Genomic DNA, 22,643 nt, shown 5'->3' on the forward strand with positions numbered 1-22,643 from the left:
ACCGGCGCAGACGCCCGAGCACTGTGAGTGGACGGCCGAGGAGAGAGACGGACCATCCAGGCGGTGTCTGAACTCGAACTCTATGGTCATCCGTCCTCTGCGCGTCCTCTCTAGCCATCCGCACTCTATGCTCCGCGGTGGCGGGCCGCCGGCCACCAGCCAGCCAGCCAGCCGGGAGGGGTACGCAGAGGGAGGCGGGGCGGGAAGGCGAGAGGAGTCTCCTCCACTCGAGCGGCGGGAGACCCGAGCAAGCTCTGTGACAGCTGGTCGGCCGCCATGTCAGCAAGCGGGGCTGGAAGCGGATCCGGCGCCCGGCGGTAGCCCTCCTTTCGTCTCCGGTTCCCAGGTGAGGAGAGGAAGAGCGGGTCGCAGCTGGCCGGCCGGCTCGCGTCTAGGGTAAAGCCTTTGGGAACCCCCTCGCTGCTCCCCCGGCGCTGTCTTCCTCTGGCAGCGCCGCCTCTGCCCTCTCGGTGCGGTGGAGCCCTGTTCCCTCACCTCCTCCCTTTCTGCGCTCTCCTGTTTCCCTCTCTTCTGTCGCCGCCGTGGCCTCTTCCTGCGCAGCGCGCCCATTTCTCCCTCTCTAGGGCACTCGCGCCAGGAGTCGTCCCTCGCCCGGCTCCCCGCGGAGCCTGCGGCTTCCACGGCGCCTCTGATCCTTTTTGTCCTATTGCCCACAGCCGTGTCTGTCCACCCCTGTGGGTGGTTTTATTTTCCTTCATACCAGTTTTCTTCCCCTCATCACTTAGGTTGTCAGGAAGCACCTAATGTCTCCCTTCCGTTCCTGCCTCTGGGCCAATATTTATCTTAGTTTTTATTTTTATTTGCGCGTTTATAAGATTTAAAGTTAAGATTTAAAAAATAAGATTAAAAAGTTTAAAATTCCTTCCTGAGCTTGAAAACATTAAGGTCTTAGGATGCTTATTTTGTTGCCTTTGTAAACTTAGTCAAACACATTGTACTGTGGAATACAATTTAAAAGACCGATTCCAAAGACTCTAAAAATAGGATGCTCTAATGGAAATTTTGGCAGTCTTTTTACCTATTGGACAGTGACAGAAAAATCAATTCTTTGAGAGCGATTTCAGTATTTAAGGATTATACTCAGAAAGAGCTTTACCCATCACCCTTTCCACCAAGGCAGGAAACTGCAGCCATTCAACTTCCTATTTTAAAATATGTACAGTCCTTTCAGCGTACCTTACTGGGAGCGTAATTGAGCTTGGCATTTTAAATGCGCAAGGAAAAGGTTCCTAAAGAATGTATCGCCTAGCAAATAGAAGTCTGAAGATTTATTCGGCTGATGAATATCAAATGGATAAAGAATTGATGGCCAAGTATGGCCTTTTTCGGGTTGTAAATTTGTTAGGACACTGTAGAAAGTGTCTTTTCAACTGTTGTGGAAGCCCTGGGAGCCCTTTGGTCTTAATTTTTTTAAATTCTTTTTTTAATAGTTTCCCCATTGACAACTCTAGAAGTTATTCTTGCATCCTCTGAACGCCTGAGAGAGCTCCACACCCCCGATCCTTTTACTGAGCTGTCTCCCCATCTCTCCTTATAAAAATATTTCTGTACATTCAGAAATACACTGGATTTTTTTCCCCAAGAGCCCTTGAGGCCTAAATATTTTAAAAATCAAAGCAGAAAGATCTATTACGGTAGAGGAAGAAATGGTTCACTCATAGAACTGTGTTGCTGAATTTCTCACGTTTAAAATATACTTTTAAAAATTGTGGTAAAAAATACCTACCTTAAAATATGCTTTCTTATTTTATATCTGTGGACCAAAGATAACCTACTCAACCCTAGAGAAATTAATGTCGTTTTTAATTTTGCTTTTGAGTGGTGTTATATTCTTTTGATTTTGGAAAAGAGAATTAGGTTATGGTAATTATTTCCCTTTTTATAGTGTTAATGGTTTGTTTGTGGTTGACGATGCTTAAATAATAAAAGAGACAGAATCTTACACATTTTATTTTTCTGAGGTCCCAGGTGCTAGAAATGACAGAAATATCCATTTCCCTTAAAAATGAACTTTATAATCAGCATTTAGACCTACTTTATTAGAAAAACCTTGTTTGTATATTTCCCATCTTATTTTCTTAAGAGGTGTAGTTTTTGCATCCTGTGCTATTTTTGCCTTTTTGAAGTAATGTAATATCTGTTTAGTGATGTCAGGCAAAGTGATTCTACTATTTTTACACTATTCTTAGGTTATTTTTTTATTATTCCCAGTTTAATGGACAGAGAAGTCAAAATACTGATTTTTCTTTTGACTTTTATATGGCAGTTGTAATTGGGAAATGCCAAGTGATAGTTTGCTATCAGAATTTAGGCTGTGGGTCTACAGTAGTGCTGTCCAATAGAAATATAATACAAGCTATATGAGCAATTTAAAGTTTCTAGTCACATTAACAAAGTAAAAAAGAAGTAGGTGGAATTAATTTTAACATATTTTATTTGATTTCTATATATATCATTTCAACATGTGATCAGTTTTAAAGGTTAATGATGAGATGTTTTACATTCTTTCATACTGAATCTGCAAAATCTCATGTATTTTACATTTACAGTACATCTGAATTCCAACCAGCTACATGTCTTAGCTGGTGGCTAAGACCTTATTGGGCAGCACATATCTATAGGATTACTGTGTGATTCTTAAGATATCTTCTTACCCTGAGAATCTGGGGTAAATTCTGTGGAATAAATTTAAAAATCTTTTTCCTGAAGTGCTGGGATATTCAAACTGAGAAGATTCTAGCAGGATGAAAGTCCCAAAAAGTCTCTTCCTTTTTGTGTTGACTGTGTTAATACTGAGGAGGATTAACAGGTGCCCTGTGCTTGTTTAGTGAGTGTCATAAGATGTATAGAGCGCTCAGTCATTTCCTGGTGTGTCATTGTTACAGTTAATTACATCTGCGTGTCAGCAGTGTGTCAAGACACTGTATGAGTCTTTGTCTACTATATCTGTTGATATTAAGTAGGGAGAACTTGAAAACATACGAGAAGTTTGAACTTTATGGTAAACAGGTAGAGTACCTACTGTTGGAGGCTTATTTTCTGAATCGGTTTCAGGTATGGCTAAGAGTTCTGTAAATGTGCTTCTATATATGATGGTGTTACTAAAGGAAAGATAAAGTCTTTTTAGCAAAAACTAGGAAGGAAGAGGGTATGTTTTTTGGCTCTAAAGCACTGGGAGCCTGAGTAATAGCAAAACACACACACGTGTGTGGTGGTTTGGTTAAACTGTAAAGGGAATATGGCAGTTTTTTAGATAACGCTACTGACATATTGACTAGGAATGTGTTTTAAGTTGTTTTTGCAACAGATGTGGTGATTTGCACCCTCTCTTGTTCAGAGCTGTTATAAGTTAAAGATAACCCTCTTTGAAAGGTAACTGCAGCTCACTGACTTCAGTGGGGATCAATAGGACCCATCGTCGTTCTTATCTTGATGTCTGTATTCTGATAAACTTACCTAAATACTATTTTAGCTGTACTTTTACATTTACATTTAATATCAGAATTTACTTGAAGGCCTAATTAATATTCAGTATAATTTAATATGAGAAACATGCCTCCTCCACAACTTTTATGGTATAAAGAAATCTTAAATTACCTGATCAGTAAACAAACTCCCTCTGTAAAACCTAGTCAGTATAAACCTAGCACAGTGTTGGCAGTGTGTGGAGTGTTAAAGGATCAAAGACAGATTTGGGGAAGGGGATAGTTATTGGATGTTGCTTGTTTTGTGAGAGGTGCATTACACATTATGTAGGAAAATAGAGCATTTTCATTTGTCTTTAAATATAGATGGCTATCCATTGACACTATTTTAGTTGGATAAGAGAGGGAATACGTTGTTTTGTTGCTACAAATTAGTCTTAGCAAATTTTTCTTTAGTTATTTAAGGAAGAATAATTGATAATCTGGCAATTTTCCGTTTTTAAAAAGGCTCGATTTAAGTGGTCTCTACAAGGATTATATTTTTATTGAGATGTTCTGCACTCAATATGTCCATCTGTCTTGATACAGTTATGAGTGTGTTCTGTGTAGGGCCTTGAAGATTCACATGAATATAGGCTTTTCCTTATTTATGTGTCATTCCTTTGGGGGAAATTATATTTCCTTTTAACCAAGGAATACTTTTTTTTTAATACATTTGAAGTAACTATTTTATAATATCCTTTAATAAAAAGTAAAAAAAATCATATCTAAACAATCTTCAAAAAACAGAAATACATCATTAAAAAGTTCTGAATCTTATAATAGGCTGAGATTTCTTAAATTGTATTAGTCACAGTTTTCAGATTCTGCTCTTTAACATATTTGGAGATGAAAACTTTTTGCCTTTATATCACCTCCTCCCTTCCATCTCTTAGGACTTCCCCCTTTTTCATCATCATTAGCCATGTGGGAAGGAAAAATAGTGTGTGTTTGTCAAAATACTGAGAAATCAAGATTATTTTTCCCTTTGACTGTAGGAAGAATTCTGAAGGAGTAAGTGACACATTTAGTCAACTTTATTGACATTTGGGCATTTGATATTTTAATTGACAGTACGTAAGAGATTTTAGTAATTAACAATATTTTGTAATTGTTGTACCTATTAAGTTCTCTTATGAGAATACTAACCTGATTTTCTTGGAAAGCTACTACCTGAATAAATAATTACATTTTTTCTGTGTTTGCTGCATTTTGAAAACCCAGTGAATTAGGTGGCTGTAGATTTGTAATTTGAACGAAGGCAAACTAATATTTTGAAGCACCTTTTGTATTATAGGTTTTTAAATAAATAATTTCCTTAAAATATGTGAACTTTATAATAAGATAAAGAATGCTGTTGTTCCTGGATATTGAAGAGCATACCACTTGTATTTTTATTTTATGCCTGCATTGTTTTTCTTGTTCACTATTTCTCTCTTCTGCAGGTATTACCGCTGTACAACAAAATCTTAAAAAGAATTATTAAATGAACTGAAAAACATTGCTTAAGATTTTTCAACAAGGACTTATTTTTGTGAACATGTGTTTTATTTATTGAAGCCTAGTGGAGTTTTGTTTTGTTTTTTATTTTTCTCCCTATTAACCACCAAAGATTAGTTTAGATTTTTCTTTTTTCCACTGTGGACATGAAAAAGTTTACTTAAATCAGGTCTCAAAAGGATTCATACCAAGTAACAGACTTGAGTCCCTCCCTCATGTTCAACTCAAAAGAGGAGTGGAATTTTGTAGAAACTATACTGATTAGAAAATTATGAAGTTTAGTTTCCTGGAAAAAGGCTTTATATCCATTTGTGATTTCTTAATCAAAATTCAGTCATTAGGCTTTATTTTTTTCAACAATTTACAAAATAATCACTAGGTTTCTTTTGCTCCAGTAGGTTAAGAAAACAAAATTGTTGTGGAGTTCTTTGTCACACCAGTTAGAGTTTTTAACTATAGCATTGCATAAGCACTGTAAAGAGCCAAAATTAGAAACAATGTTATGTGACTTCCTTATTTTAATCACATAATTAAATGTTTTATAAGACGAAATGGTTTGTTGTCTTAGTCTTACAGTTGAACTCTAGTTTAAAATTGACCTAATAGGTCTTATGTCCACCGAAGTTCATATTTTTGCTAGCCAGAGAAAGTTCTATTTCAAATTAACCTAAAGTGTCTAATTCAGGTGGTAATTTTTTGTTATATCAGGTACCCTCTTGGTTAATTATAATTTTGTGCATTTTGATGCCTATAGGCTTTTTGTCCTCTTTCAGCTGTATGCCTGGGGAAAACCTAGGGAATTCCCTAGTAAACCATGACAGGGCTTTGACCTTTGACCTTTGACATGGCCTACCTTCCCTGACAGCCTCAAAGAGTATACCTATGTGTGCAGAAAACTTATGAGCAAAAATTCTCCTCTGGGAACACTTATCTATTCTGATGAAACAGATATTCTAAGAATGTCTGTCTTAAAACTACAGTTTCCATGTACTTGTATAATACTTTGTATAAAACTATGTATTTTGTATAGCCTTTGCTGGAGAGTTACCATTTTGTTACAGTGCTTCAGAGTACGTAAAAAGATATCCAGAATAATATCTCCTATAGCTTATTCTGCCTTACCTCACCTTTTGGTTTTTTCCTAACCTGTCTTCCGTGAAAAGTTCAAAAGTCAGAACAGGTCATGGTTTATTATAACCTTGGGGTGGGGGTGGGGTAGGAGTACAACACATTTTACGCCTTTCTTTTTTCCTCTCCTTCCTCTCTATTACAAAAGTAATAGTGCTCCAGAGAGAAAAAATGGTGGATAAATTTTATTTTTGTAAATTTATTTATTTTTTGTTTCTTTATTTTTGGCTGCATTGGGTCTTCGTTGCTATGCGCGGGCTTTCTCTAGTTGTGGCGAGCGGAGGCTACACTTCGTTGCGGTGTGCGGGCTTCTCATTGCGGTGGATTCTCTTGTTGCAGAGCATGGGCTCTAGGCACGCGGGCTCAGTAGTTGTGGCTCGTAGGCTCTACAACACAAGCTCAGTACTTGAGGCACACGGGCTTAGTTGCTCTGCAGCATGTGGGATCTTCCCGGACCAGGGCTCGAACCCGTGTCCCCTGTATTGGCAGGTGGATTCTTAACCAGTGTGCCACCAGGGAAGCCTGATATATTTTAACTTAAGGAAAACATGGTTATTCAAAAATTAGAGTTTTTTCCTATAATGAAAGTTGAACAGAAGCTTTAATTTAGCAGTTAGAATCCATTGATCACTCTCATCATACTTTTGATGTCTGGTGGATTTGCCAGGAAGAAACTTTGAGTACAAGTGTCACCTTTACTGCTCACTGCACAACAGGCCAGTAAATCAGGAGACAAGTTCATGGGGCAAGGAATAGTGAGTGACTTTATTTAGAAAGCCAGCAGACTGAAAAGGTGGTGGACTAGTGTCCCAAAGAACCATCTTCCCCCAGTTAGAATTCAGGCTTCTTTATACTAAAAGGGGTGGGGGAGTGGTTGGTTGCTGCAAACTTCTTGGTGCCAGAATCCTTCGTTCTTCCAGCTTTCCAGGTAGGTCCAATCACAGTGTTTCTATAAACCTCCAACAAGACAAATGTTATTTTCTGTTCTGCAACTTTTTATCTCTACGTGAATGGAAAAGTGTTTTACCTTTAAACGTCAGAGTCTTGAGAATGGGCTATCCCGTATATTTTAGGCTATAGGCAACATTCTTAACTTATGGCAAAACCAATAGAATACAAAGGTTAAAGTAGAAGAAGCAGATCCAGTATGGTGTCAGACTTGTTCTTCCCTATTACACAAGGAAACTTTGAGTACACCAATACTAAACTGTGCTAGAATATGTGTGTGTGTGTGTGTGTAAATACATATATATTTTTGTTTATTTACTTGGCTGCACCACGTGGCTTGTGGGATCTTAGTTCCCCAACCAGGGATGGAACCCAGGCCCTCAGTAGTGAAAGTGTGAAGTCCTAACAGCTGGACCACCAGGGAATTCCCACTAGAATATATTTAATAGTTTCTCTTTCATCATATGTGTTTTCTTTAGGGAATATTCTCCACTGAAATAAAATATCTTCGGGGGAAAATCGTATTCTGTCAACAGTCTTTCAGAGTATTGGAAGGTATCTTCTTCTGGGACAAATTTTTTCTCTTGGTTTTTTATTCTTTTCTTAGAATTTCTTACCTAGGATAAACTACCTTACTCTGGAATTTTTTTCTTTTCCCAAACCCCCATCAAAATACTTTCTCTTGAATGACTAATTATAAGAAAGCATATTCACTTTTACACCTGTCTCCCTTCCTGCCTTTCTATTAACTTTTGTTATGCTGGAGCTATAAATTAGTATGTCACTGTTGTGTCAAACATCACAGTAAGAATTAATATCATAAATATTTATTTAGATATTTTGTTATAGGAATAGAAAACAGTATCTACCTATTTGACATGGATAAGATATAATTTCTTGGGGACAATCAGAGTTTTGTTTTTTTTAATTTTATTAATTTTTGGCTGCATTGGGTCTTTGTTGCTGTGCACGGGCTTTCTCTAGTTGTGGCTAGTGGGGGCTACTTTTTGTTGCGGTGCACGGGCTTCTCATTGCGGTGGCTTCTCTTGTTGCGGAGCACGGGCTCTAGGTGCATGGGCTTCAGTAGTTGTGGCATGCGGGCTCAGTAGTTGTGGCTCGTGGGCTCTAGAGCGCAGGCTCAGTAGTTGTGGCGCACAGGCTTAGTTGCTCTGTGGCATGTGGGATCTTCCTGGACCAGGGCTCGAACCCATGTCCCCTGCATTGGCAGGCGGAGCACAGGCTCCGGACGCGCAGGCTCAGCGGCCATGGCTCACAGGCCTAGCCGCTCCGCGGCATGTGGGATCTTCCCGGATTGGGGCATGAACCCATGTCCCCTGCATCGGCAGGTGGACTCTCAACCACTGCGCCACCAGGGAAGCCCCGGCAGGCGGATTCTTAACCACTGCGCCACCAGGGAAGCCCAACAATCAGAGTTTTTAACATCAGATCCAAGAATAGACTTCAAGGGGTCTGTGAGCCCCTGAAATAACATTCATAACTTAGTGGTAGTATATGTGTATTTTTCTGAGGAGGGAATTCTTAGCTTTCATCAGACTTTTCAAAGGTCCATGACCCAGAAAAAGATAAGAACCACAGAATTAATTTGAGCTTGGTTATAAATCTCTAATCCTTCTCATCAGTGATAGTTTTGTAAGGATCTCTCTATGTAAACTTCATTTTTTAGTAATATTTTATTTATGACAAAAATAATTTAATAGATTATCTTATAGGAAAAGGCATACTGATTCTTTTAAAAAACAAATCTTCCTCAAATATCTAACCTATTGTTTTGTATACCTTTAGACATTTCTCAAATATCCTGCAGGTTACTTTGGTTTTTTGTTCTTTTTTTTTTTTTTTTTTTTTTTTTTTTGCGGTACGCGGGCCTCTCACTGTTGCGTCCTCTCCCGTTGCGGAGCACAGGCTCCCGGACGCGCAGGCTCAGCGGCCATGGCTCACAGGACTAGCCGCTCCGTGGCATGTGGGATCTTCCCAGACCGGGGAACGAACCCGTGTCCCCTGCATCGGCAGGCGGACTCTCAACCACTGCACCACCAGGGAAACCCAAATACCACCTTTTTGACTTAGTGTTTGGTAAACATATAGGGAAAGGTTATGTAACAATTCAGATGAGTTCATTTTAAGATCTGTAGAGTTCCACCATAGAGGTTTCTACTTTGTGCCCTTGAGAACTGGCTTTGTAGGAACTCCTGTTTCTGTAGGTTACTGGCAAATATATCCAGTGACTCTTTGATGCTCTAAAATAGTTAGGGTCTTAAGGCAATGGGAATCCTCTGAAATGGTGGATAAACACACCTTCCAAAAGAAAAAAAAAACCCACACATTTATTGCATGAGATAATACATGTTAAAGTGACGGCCTTCCACAGTGTTAAGCACATAGAGCAGTTAGTAAATTGGTTGTTTTGTTTTTAATTTGCTAACTTTGTGATAACCTTGTATATATTTGGATTATTTTCTTTGTAAAGAGGTGAACAACATAATATATAGATTAACTGTGTAGCATTCTTTGGAGTTTTTAAAAATATTGTGTCCTTGGTTCAATGCTTTAAAAATTTTTTGAATACAAAAATATTTTATGTTTAAATATATGCAAAATGCAGAAAAGTACAAAAAAAATTAACTTGTACTCCCATCAGCCAAGAGCAAGAATTGTGAACATTTCTGTATATTTACTTTCAGTGTCTCTGGAGTGTGTGCAAACATAGTTGAGATCATATTTATGATTTGTTTTAGATTCTATTTCCCTCATTTTACTATAGATTCATAATGTACATATTTTGTGGTGTTGTAATATCTAGGGTATGAGCTAATTTACTTAATCATTCCCCTATTATTGAACATTTAGATTGTTTCCAATTTTTCACTCATTGCCACAATGACCTTGGACAAACTATCTGGCCGCTTAGTTTTCCCATTTGTAAATGGGGGAAACAATACTTCTTCGTAGGAATTGAAAGGATTAACTGAGGTAATGTGTACAAACTATACAGAACCAGTACCTGGAACAGAATAAACTTTTAAAGTAATGCATTGCTGTTCATGTTTGTGCATAGAGAATCCTCCCCCTCTCCCTTTTTTCTTTTTTTACTTGCTATTCAGAATATTTCTTTAGCATAAACCTTCAGACAGAAACCTAGTAGATCTTAATTATTTTAATAGTCTTACTACATATTATGAAATTGTTTTCTGATAAATTGTGCCAATTTATATTTAAATTGAACAGCATGTGACAAGGCATATCTTAGTAGAAGATTAGTAAGGAATAAAGTTAGATGGATTGTTGAGAGATTGTATTAAGGTTTAGGAGTTAAGACTTGAACTGGATTAAGGGCAATGTGAGTTGAAGAGGCAACTTCAGTAGACCTCTAGCTACTTCTTATACTTTTTCCCATCCAACCAAGCTGTCACACTCATTTTCCTCTAAAAACTCCTTGTCTTTTATCTGTACTGAAGTCTCTATCCTATCCCAGCTCTCCTTATTTTCCATCTCTCTAACTTTTCCTTCTTAATCTTCTTAATCTTCCTCTCAATCTTTTCTGCTCTGTCTTTTCCTGTCCGGAGGCCTGCCCAGCTAAACAATAGAGCAGAGCAGAGCAGGGTCTGTTTTCTGCTGACAGGCTCACTCAAGAAAGAAAGGTGGCTGAGACAGTTAAGATTCAGGTATTCCCAAATTTACCAAACAGATAAATCAGTCTACCTCCCCAGAGGTGGGTAAAGGAGTACATCAGGAACGAGGGAGGTTTCTTCATAACCTCAATATTTATGGTAACCTTGCCACATTCTTAGTGATTATATATATTAGCATTTATTCAAATGCCTTTTTAAAAGTTTTTTCTGAGTATAAAAATAATGCAACTTACAACTCAATAAATAATAACCCAATTAAAAATTGGGCAAAGGATCTGAATAGACATTTCTCCGAAGAGACAAATGGCCAATAAATACATGCCCCCACCCCCATCTTCCCCCAACATATGCTGCACTGAGCCTGGTGGTATATATTTAGTAGGCTCTCCGTAAATGTTAATAAAGGGTGTTACCTTTGCGTTCTGGGAGCCATGGAAACTTGGCCTTCAAAATTCAGGCACCGGCCAGAGTGCAAACATTTGGAAGTCTTGTTCTAACCTGAAAGAAGTAAAGTAACAGTTTACGTTAAAAACTTTAAAATATTGGTTTTCGGTTCTTGGGTTTTTTTGGCAGCTTGTAGGATTTTAGTTCCCCAACCAGGGATTGAACCCGGGCCTTTGGCAATGGGAGCATGGAGTCCTAACCCCTGGACTGCCAGGGAATTCCCTTGATTTTGGTTCTTACCTTTTTAGAAACTATCCAGCCCTCTGTTTTTGATGGGTCATTGCCAAGTTATAGCTTTTTTTGAAGATTGCTAAGGTGGACATCTTCCTTTTAGTAAAGAAAAGAGCATGTACTAAAATGATTCAGGTGCAAATGTTTTTGTGGTTAAAACATCTTCAGAATTGACAATTCTTATGAAGTAAAGATTTAAGCAGTACCAACAAATCCTGTTGTACTATTATTATGACTTTGCTGTTCATCCCTCTCCCTTTATAGCCTCTTCCCTCTCCTACTTTTACCTCCTTATTCAAATTCTCTTGCTAGACCTTCTGACCATTCTCTGGGTCTGTTTTTTGTTTGTTTGTTTTGTTTTTTTTTAGTAAATTTTATTCATTTATTTATTTTTGGCTGCGTTGGGTCTGTGCGTGGGCTTTCTGTAGTTGCAGCGAGCGGGGGCTACTCTTTGTTGCAGTGCGCGGGCTTCTCATTGCGGTGGCTTCTCTTGTTACAGACAGAGCATGGGCTCTAGGCGAGCGCACTTCAGTAATTGGGGCACGTGGGCTCAGTAGTTGTGGCTCCCAGGCTCTAGAGTGCAGGCTCAGTAGTTGTGGCGCACAGGCTTAGTTGCTCCATGGCATGTGGCATCTTCCTGGACCAGGGCTCGAACCCATGTCCCCTGCATTGGCAGGCTTATTCTTAACCACTGCACCACCAGGGAAGTCCCTGGGTCTGTTTTTGAACTAACTTTGGGCCAAGCTTACTCTGAAACTCAGTAGTCTGGGTGATATCCTGTAATCCATCCACTATTTTATACCCATCATCCAAATTTTTAAAGTATATCTCCACTTTCACTTGGACCTCTGAGGTTACTCTCTTATTATTTTAGTCTTTTACTTTGAAAATTTCAGGAGAGTCCTATTAGTAAAATAATATATTTTCTTAATTTCAGTAAGAGTGGTCATAATTCTTACTGGAACCAGTTTTATTACATTTATTTCATAGATTGCATTTTTGTCTTTTAAATGGGCCTGGAAATATCTTTTATGTTTTTCTATAGTAGAGAAATCCAGTCTAGAATATGAGAAGGTGAAGCTTTCAGGTAAAATTGTAGTTAAAAAAAAAAAAGGAAAGTCTAGGTTAAAATAAATTTGACCTTGGTCTAGTTCCATTTGTCTCATCTCTATTTTTGAAAGTAACATAAAACAGTTCTTCTGTATGTTCTTTGCATATTTAAATCTTATCCTTTAATTTGCATAGCTTGAGCAGTAAGGATTTATAATTACAGATTCAAAATTTTCTGGATCAGAAAGTAGAGTGGGCGCATTTAATTTAATCTTTGCTTTTTGTACTAATTCATGCTTCTTTTTTCGAATTTGCTGACTTGCCGTTATATTTAATCTTTCAATGACAAAAGTACTCTCTGTTTTGGTGTTTCCCCTCTATTTCTGTTTCCTACCAGATAATATTTGTGGGGTTTTTGTTGTTAAATATATTTTAAACATTATCTTAAGTGATGTGATCATTTTTTCTAAATCTATTTCCTTAGGTAAGAGGTAGTGAAAAAGAGACGTTAGTGTTTTAGTTCAATTGAACAAGCATTATTTAGCGCCAGTTATGTGCCTAGGACCGTGCTGTGGTAAGGGCTGCAAAAGAAGTAACACATACATTCTCTTGCTTCAAGCACTTGAATTCTACTTGGGAAATAATATACATGTATGGAATAGCTTGTGAAAAAGCCTAAAGCAATAAATAAGCAAACTTGAAACAGTATCCACTAGATACTTTAAAAAATACAGTGCTTATTTCATTAAAAAAAAAAAGTCTTTGTGAATGTTTTAGCCTAGATTCTGTGTAAGCTATTGTCTCCATCTATGATTGGACTTTTCTAAGGTCAAATAATAAGTTTGTATTAAATGCATTGTAAATTGTATTGTTACAGTTTCCTTTCCTCCTCCTCCTCCTCCTAATTTGTCCGAACTCTTAATCTTCAACACCTAGCTCAAATTCTACCTTGTGTATGGCCGTCAGAGGCAGCATGGACTCTGGAGCCAGTCAACCTAGGTTTGAGTCCCAGTTTCGACAGCTGTTTGACGTGATGAGTGCTTAACCTGTCAGTGCCTCAGTTTGCTTACCCATAAAATGGAGGTGCTAATAATATCAAAGCTACCTAAGAGGATTATTGTGAGGCTAAATGAGTCAATATGTACAGGGCACAGAGTAAGCACCATGTAAATATTTGCTTTTATTCTCATACTTTGTTTTTAATGGTTATTCCTAACAAAAAGTGTAATCATTCTATGAAGACGTCTATTTGAACCTAAAGACTTTTTGGAATTTTATGTATATATATATATTTTTTAATGAACTTATTTTTATTTATTTATTTTTTGGCTGCATTGGGTCTTTATTGCTGTGCGCGGGCTTTCTCTAGTTGCGGTGAGTGGGGGCTCCTCTTTATTGAGGTGCGTGGGCTCTAGGCATGCAGGCTTCAGTAGTTACAGCACACAGGCTCAGTAGTTGTGGCATGTGGGCTCAGTAGTTGCGATGCGTGGGCTCTAGGGCATGCAGGCTTCAGTAGTTGTGGCTCGTGGGCTCTAGAGTGCAGGCCCAGTAGTTGTGGCACACAGGCTTAGTTGCTCCACGGCATGTGGGATCTTCCCGGACCAGGGATCGAACCCATGTCCCCTGCATTGGCAGGAGGATTCTTAACCACTGTCCCACCAGAGAAGTCCCAGGAATTTTATATATTTTTAAATTCTGCTCTGTAACATCTGTTTTAACATACAAATAGTTAAATAGTTCCCAGCTCAATTTTTGGAGTGAATTCATGTTACCAGAAAATGTTCATTTATCATCCTGTGACTTTGCAGATCCCTGGTCAGCTTTTGCTCTTCCTTTTTTTCTCTCTTTACTTTTTCTGTTAAATATTTATTCATTATACCTGGCTGTCTAGGTTATACATGTGTGCTCTCCACTAGCTTATACATTCTTCTCAAGGAGGCATTCTGTTTTGATAATGATGACAAATGACAAATGTAACAATTATTGAACACTTAATGTGCATCTTGCTATCACTAGAAAATTCATGATTCCATGATTAGTCAATAAAACAAACATTTTAATATTGTGATTCAAGCATAAAACATGGCTAGAAGTGCCATCCAACATTATTTCTACTCAGTAGTTTGGGTGATATCCTATAATCCATCCACTATTTTATACCCATAGTTTCTACTCTTAAAAATCTGCCAAATACTTAATTGTTCTCAGGGTTTCCAATAACAGACTTATATACCGAAGGAGAATGTTCATTCAGCAGGCAGTCCTTGAGTGACTACTTTACATCTAGCACTAGCGTAGGAACTAGGAAGAAGTTTTTAAAAGTGGCAGTGTATGGTAATTAACAATGCATACTCAGGCTCACATAGATCTAGGTCAAATGTCAATTCTGCTTCTTACTTGCTGCATAAGCTTTGAGCAAGTTGCTTATCTTGCTTTCTGTTTCCTCATCTGTAAGGTGGGAAAAATAGAAGGGTTTCCATGAGAACAAAATGAAATAAGATATGTAAAGTGTTAGCATAGTACCTGGCATTCATTAAATGTTCAATAAATAATCACATATAATCAACAGCTGTTTTAGGAGAACGGGATGGGGTTAGTTATCCAGTGGGCTTGAATTTTAACCACTACATTGGGACAGAAAAGGAGGCCTTAAGACTGAACCAAGGAACCTGAACAGGGCATTGGTATTGAGAGCTGCACATACAGCCTGAAGATCTCAGTTCTCCAGTGATGGATTTGGGGGGGAGGGGGTGTCTGCCTAGGAGCAAAGAGATAAGGAGTTTTTCTGTCTCTGCCTTGATATTCTGTTGAAGAGAGTGACTTCTCTCTGTTTATATTTGTGTTTGTAACCATGAGTCTGTTAACCCTGAGGTTTGGGGTTCATATTAATGCTTTCCTCAGTTGAGAATTAATATAAAAACTGGCCCTAGTTGGTAACATAACCAGGGATACCTGGCAGAAGCAAAAGCACTCTGGAAGAAGCGATCCTTAAATCAGCCTGTGCAAGATCCCCACAGATAAAAAAAAGCCCTTCACTGCAGAGAAGCTCATTATCCAAAATTACAAAATAATCCACCGTGATCCGGAGTCGACAGAAACAAACAATAGATTTAGACTGCTAAGAATGAGCATTTTCTTTATCCTTATAATTATATACTTATAATATTTATCTTTAATAAACTAAATATTAAAGTGGGATAAAATGGAAAAGGAAAAAGGTACTATAAAAAATTAAAGCTACTTTAAATAGTACTATATGACTTCTAAAAATAAAAATCACAGAAATAAACTGAACAGACAAATTAAGCAACAAACTGTATACAGTTGAAGAAATAAGTAGTTATCAGATGATATCTGTGAAGTTTGATTTGGAACTCAAGCCCCCAATCTCAATACAAAAATATAAAGAGAAGTTATAAAAGAGAAATTAAGTGACGTAGGTCAGATAGTAAGGAAAACTAAAGTACATCTAATAGGAGTTATAGAAGGAAAGAGGAACATGAGTGGGGGAGAGAAAATATGTAAAGATAAACTGATTGTTTACCAGAATTGATGAAACATGAATACTTAGATTTGGAAATCACACAGAGTCCTAAGCAGAACAAATTAAATTTCTACTTAGAATACATGGCAAGAAATATTTCTGATGAGACAGTTGACTTTTTTTTAACTGGAGCATAGGATTTCATGACTGTCTTGACTGATGTCCAGGGACTGTTTACAAGAGTGTTCTTAATTTGACTTATGGATGGCCTTAGAAGTTTCCCATAAATTAGATTTCATTTCATTCTTACAAGAAAGAAAGTAAGTCACATAGAGTTGAACTAATTTGACTAAAATTACACAGGTGGTAAGTATAGGAGCCCGTTTTTGAACTGAGGAGGGAATGACTCCAGGATCAGAGCTTCCCTTTATCCTGTCTCTGGCCTTCATTCATGTTTTGAAATGGAATGTCTCATACTTAGGAATGATGGGGAATTATATTCTTTTTTAAAAAATTAATTAATTTATTTTTAAATTTTTGGCTGTGTTGGGTCTTCGTTGCTGCGCGCGGGCTTTCTCTAGTTGCGGTGCACGGGCTTGTTGCCAAGCAACAAGTGGCTTCTCTTGTTGCGGAGCATGAGCTCTAGGTGCACAGACTTCAGTAGTTGTGGCACGCGGGCTCAGTAGTTGTGGCTCACGGGCTCCAGAGCTCAGGCTCAGTAGTTGTGGCACATGGGCTTAGTTGCTCCACGCATGTGGGATCTTCCCGGACCAGGGCTCAAACCCATGTCCTCTGCATTGGCAGGCGGATTCTTAACCACTGTGCCACCAGGGAAGTCCTGGGAATTATATTCTTGAAAATAGTTATAAACTAGTGAATTTCTAAATTTTTTATTATGATGTAACATTATTAGTTGCCTGTTTTATTGATGCTTTCCTTATATTTTAAAGAAATAACCTGCCATCTTTTGAGGACTGTTTGTGGATTTCATTCTTGATGTGTAAATATGAAGGCTTTGTAGCATTTATAAGCATATTCAGTCAGAAAAGAAATGAATGCATAAAAATACTGAAATTTTCTTGTTTTTGAGTAAACTAAAAATAACACCTAAACATGTTACCATAATCAGCTGGACATTATTTTGCCATTTACCGGCATAATTTTTTACTTACATTAGTTTAAAGGTCAGAGGAAAAGGTAAGAACAGTTGTAAAGTTTTTCTCTGATTTCAAAGGCTAATTCATTGGAGCCCAAAGTACAATTTCTAGATATATTTATTTATCTTTCTAAATGGATTCTATTAACTTTTTATAATACTTTGCATATAGTAGACCTTCAAATACTTGATTGACTCCATGACAAAAGGAGCTTTTTTGATTAGTCACTTTATAAGTATTCCTAATTGAAGTTTTATTTTCTAAAGATTGAACATATTTTATATGGATTTAATTTTGAGAATGTTGGTGTCTTTCTGTAGGTTTCTTTATAGCATAAAACAATTAGTTCATAAAACATCCACTTACATTATGATGCTTTCTTGAGTAATCTGCCCTCAGGTGGTATTTCTGTCCAGTTTTTTTCTTTGTAACTGTATGCTTTTCTTCCTCAACCAATCCCATCCAGGGATACAATAACAGCTACATAGCTATAGCCACATAAGTCTAATTTTAAAGAATTTTAATCTTCCTACAACACCTTTACAAATAAATTCCTCTCAGAAAATTCTGTTTCCAGAAAAAGATTTCAGAAAAAATATTAACACAGTATAACAACTCGCACTGTGTCAACTCTTCCTTGAATTATTTTCATATTAAAAAATATTCACTGGGTCTGGTAGAAATCTGGCAAAGAAAATTAAGCTTTACACAAGTGTTGTGGAGTTTGGTGGGGACTGTATCATTAGAAAAAAAGGCACAAAGGGAGACACATAAAATGTATAAGGAAAACTGGCAGTATGATGGGGGATATTTTCTGTCTTCTGATTCTGTAGTTTGATGCTGCCTTTCTCACTGTCAGAAAGTTTGCAGCTGTAATAGAATACATTTAAACAACCAAGTAATTTTCAAAGACTCAGAATATATTTCCTGAAAGATTGTGATAGGTGCAGATATAATATGCAGGTACTGACAACATTTATGCAGTGTGGTTTTTACCATTTCCATGGATCAGATTGGTTGAGGAAGAAAAGCATACATTTGTGTTCTACCACTCTGTGTATAAATATTTATATGTATGTGCGTATGTGTGTGTTACATGTATATGTAACACATATATATACACATACACATACACTGACTTTTGCTGAACCATTTCAGAGTACATTGCGGACATACCTTTTACTTCTAAATATATCAGGTGAATATGCTAAGAACAGGATATTCTCTTACATAACCACAGCGCTATCAAAATCAAGGAATTTAATGTTGATATAATAGTGTTACCTATTCTGTAGTTCATATTCAAATTTTGACAGTTGTCCTAAGAATACCCTTTATAGTTATCTTTTTTATCCCAGTCCAAGGTCCAACACAAGATCATATACTGCATTTAGTTGTCATGTTTTCTTAGCCTTCTTTAATTTGGAACATTCCTGTCTTTTTTCTTTATTGATGTGATATTTTTGAAGATAGGGCAGTTATTTTGAAGAATGTCCCCCAATGATTAGATTTAGGTTATGCTTCTTTGGCATTAAACACCAAAGAAAGTGTAATCATGTCCTTCTTATTGAATCACATCAGGAGGTACATGTCAGTTTGTCCCATTTTTGATGATCTTAACTTTAATCACTTGCTTAAGGTGGAGCCTCTCAGATTAAACTTGACCCCATTAGTTTTGACATCCCTTAACGATTCTTGCTTGAATTCGTTAATTCTATGATGGTTGCAAAGTGGTGATTTTTTTCCATAATGATTATACTTTCTATGTTTATTAGTTGGTATTCTACTGAAGAAAGATTTTTCTCTTCTCACCTATTTATTTATTAATTTATGAGACAATGAACTGATGGCTTCTTTATAAAGTTTTTAATTTTAATTCTAATTTTTATTTTTTTCTGTGTTGGGTCTTCATTGCTGCGTGCAGGCTTTTCTCTGGTTGCGGCGAGCAGGGGCTACCCTTCGTTGCGACGCGTGGGCTTCTCATTGTGGTGGCTTCTCTTGTTGTGGAGCATGGGCTCTAGGCACGCAGGCTTCAGTAGTTGTGGCATACAGGCTCAGTAGTTGTGGCACACAGGCTTAGTTGCTCTGCGGCATGTGGGATCTTCCCGGACCAGGGCTCGAATCCATGTCTCCTGCATTGGCAGGCGAATTCTTAACCACTGCGCCACCAGGGAAGCCCGAACTGATGGATTCTTATTTAATCAGCAGGTTATGATCTATTATCTTGATGCTCAAATTGTTCTCTATTTTTCCATTGGGAGCCCCGTCAGGCTATTTCCTTTTTTGTCTTTTTGACATTTCCCCATCTTTATGGCTTTCACTTTCTGGCACCACAAAGTATTCCAGATTCATCTTGTGCTTCACTTTCCCCCCAGGCTTGGAATCAGCCATTTCTCAAAGGATCAATGGTTCCTTTCAGTGAATGATGGTCTTTCAAAAACAAGGTCTCAGTTGAAATTATTGAAGGCCACACATAAAGATAGCTTTTGAATAATTACTGTTACTGACATATACTTAAATTTTTTAGTATCTTAATAGTTGATGATCTTTCGAAGCAAATTGAAACTTACAAAATATAAAATCTATCCACTGAACTTGTCAAGTGAGTAATGTGCACAGATGGTATAGGGACATAGTTGAAAATTATTTCTAACTTTTTGCTCTATCCTTAGATATAAATCGAGGCTATCCTTAAATACAAATCAGAGCCAAAAAAGGCAAGGTAATTCTGTGACTCACCAGTAGTAATAATTAAGGAATTTCTTTACCACTTTGCTTAATTTATAAGGTAAAGAATTTTTAATTTAACGAGAACATACCACCCTCTTAAACACTATCTCTGCACAATTTCTCCTATTTGAAAGATGTAGGGTACGGATTTAAAACATGAGTTTTAAAACCTGGGTTTGAATCCTGACTCAGTCTCTTGCTAGCTGTGACCTTGATGAAGTTACTTAAACTTCTTTGCCTCTTTTTCTGCCTCTGAAAAATGGGAATATTTTTATGCTCTTCACAGAGGAGTTCTGAGCATTAAATGAACTAATATAAGGTACAGTGCTTAGCATATAAAAGGCAGTGTTAAGTGGCAAGCAACTAAAGGTACTAAGTGTGAGATTTTTGTAGGACACTCTTTTCTTTCCTTTTTGTTGAATGCTGTTTTCATATCAAAGTATCTTTCTACTTCATAGTCCATAATACATATATAAATTTATACCCCTTAGAGGTTAGTTGTAGATCTCAACTAACCTGTCAGTTATAAATACCATTTCATACAAGACTGGGGATTTGGGTCTTAAGTGTAAATTACAGTTTAATCTCTTATGTGTTTTTCTCTAACCTTTTGGAAGTTAGAAAATTCTAAACTTACCAACTAATAGAATAATAAAGATAATGATGAGAAAAAACATAATAGCGAAATAGGATAGAGAAAAGGATAATAGAAATAATCAAGAATCATGATGATTTTGTCTTGTTAGAAACTTATTTTTAAACGAGGCAGTATGAGTAACGTGAATAGATCCAGTTTAGATTTTGTTCGGGCGGATAATGGAACAAATTATAAATACTATTTTTGTATTTTGGTAGAACTGTAAAATACCTGTCAGGAGAAAGAGGAGAAAAAAAAGGATATAAAGTGCGAAGGGGCCTTCAGGCAGAAGTACTGGGAGGACTAAATTAAAAGCAGCAATGCAAGAAAACTGACTTTACTAGGATTTTCCATGGAAAGCCCTTGTAAAAATAGCATTTCACCTCTTACCAATTCCTTCAGTTTTCAAGAACTGTTTTTCTCTTGCAGTCCCAAGAGGATATTGTATTTTACGGTTTTACATTCCTCAGAACCTTTCACAAGATGATATTAATAAATTTGGCCTTTGGTTCTGTTAGATTATAAACTGTTCTTTAATAAACATTTGAAGAAACATTATCTTTACTTAGTTATTAGCTGATTCCCTTTAAAATTTCATGCAGCCCACTTTATGTTATTTTCCTTCACTTGTGTGAACCAGATAATTTAGGGAGAAGGGAGAAATGTTTTGCAGGCAAACAGCTATGAGATATCTGTTAATATCATAGGCAAAAGTATATTTACCTATGATTAACAGTATTACTCCAAAGAGGAACACACCAAGACACATTGTAACCAAAATGACAAAAATTAAAGATAAAGAGAGAATACTAAAAGCAGCAAGGGAAAAGCAACAAGTAACATACAAGGGAACTCCCATAAGGCTATCACCTGAGTTTTCAGTAGAAACTGCAGGCCAGTGGGAGTGGGATGATATATTTAAAGTGATGAAAGGGAAAAACCTATAACCAAGAATATTCTACCCAATAAGGCTCTCATTCTGATTGGATGGAGAAATCAAAAGCTTTACAGACAAGCAAAAGCTAAAAGAATTCATCACCACCAAACCAGCTTTATAAGAAATGTTAAAGGAACTTCTCTAGGCAAAAAAAGAAAAGGCCACAACTAGAAACAAGAAAGTTACAGAATGAAAAAGGTCATCAGTAAAGGCAAACATACAGTAAAGGTAGGAAATCATCAACACACAAAGCTAGTAGGGAGGTTAAAAGACAAAAATAGTAAAATCATCTGTATCCATAATAAGCAGTTAAGGGGTACACAAAACAATTAGCTGTAAGATACAATATCAAAAACATTAATCGTGAATGGAGGAGAGTACAAATGCAGGGTATTCAAAATGCATTTGAAATCAAGAGATCAGCAACTTAAAACAATCACATATGTATATAGACTGCTATACAAAAACCTCATGGTAACTGCAAATGAAAAATCTATAATAGATACACATACAGAAAAGAAAAAGGAATCCAAACAACACTGCAGGTAATCATTACATCACAAGAGAAGAACAAAAGAAGAAAGGGGAAAAAAGTAACCTATGAAAACAAATCCAAACAATTAACAGAATGGCAATAAGAACATACATATTGATAATTACCTTAAATGTAAAAAGACTAAATGCTTGAAACAAAAGACACAGACTGGCCAAATAGATAAAAAAAACAAGGCCCATATATATGCTGCCTACAAGAGACTCATTTAGATCTAGAGACACATACAGACTGAAAGTGAGGGGATGGTAAAAGATATTCCACACGAATGGAAGTCAAAAGAAAGCCAGAGTAGCAATACCTAATATCAGACAATATAGACTTTAAAAGAAAGACTGTTACAAGAGACAAGGAAGGACACTATATAATGATCAAGGAATCACTCCAAGAAGATATAACAACTGTAAATATATATGCACCCAATGTAGGAGCACCTCAATATATAAGTCAAATAATAACAGACGTAAGAGAAGAAATCAACAGTACCACAACAATAGGGGACTTTAACACCCCCACTTACATGAATGGACAGATCATCCAGACAGAAAATCAATAAGGAAACAGGCCTTAAATAACACATTAAAACAAATGGACTTGATTGATATTTCTAGAGCATTACGCCCAAAAGAACAGAATAAATATTCCTTTCACAAACGCATGAAACATTCTCCAGGATAGATCACATGCTGGGCCACAGAACAAGCCTTGG

The 22,643-nt window shown here is 37.0% G+C and overlaps 1 protein-coding gene across 3 annotated transcripts in view; it reads left to right on the forward strand.

The window, feature by feature from the left end:
- Nucleotides 1–169: 169 nt before the first annotated feature.
- CNST (consortin, connexin sorting protein) overlaps nt 170–22,643 on the forward strand; it is a 124,154-nt gene continuing 101,680 nt past the window's right edge. The window contains exon 1 of one of the 3 annotated variants that reach the window (XM_081222026.1): nt 170–346. The gene's annotated coding sequence lies outside the window, so the exon portion shown is untranslated. Of the gene's footprint in view, nt 397–22,643 lie in introns of all 3 variants that reach the window. The other 2 variants (XM_081222024.1, XM_081222023.1) reach the window with 2 other exon arrangements.

Source organism: Mesoplodon bidens (genome assembly GCF_964165515.1).
Source record: "Mesoplodon bidens genome assembly, chromosome: 2".
Lineage (NCBI taxonomy): Eukaryota > Metazoa > Chordata > Mammalia > Artiodactyla > Ziphiidae > Mesoplodon > Mesoplodon bidens.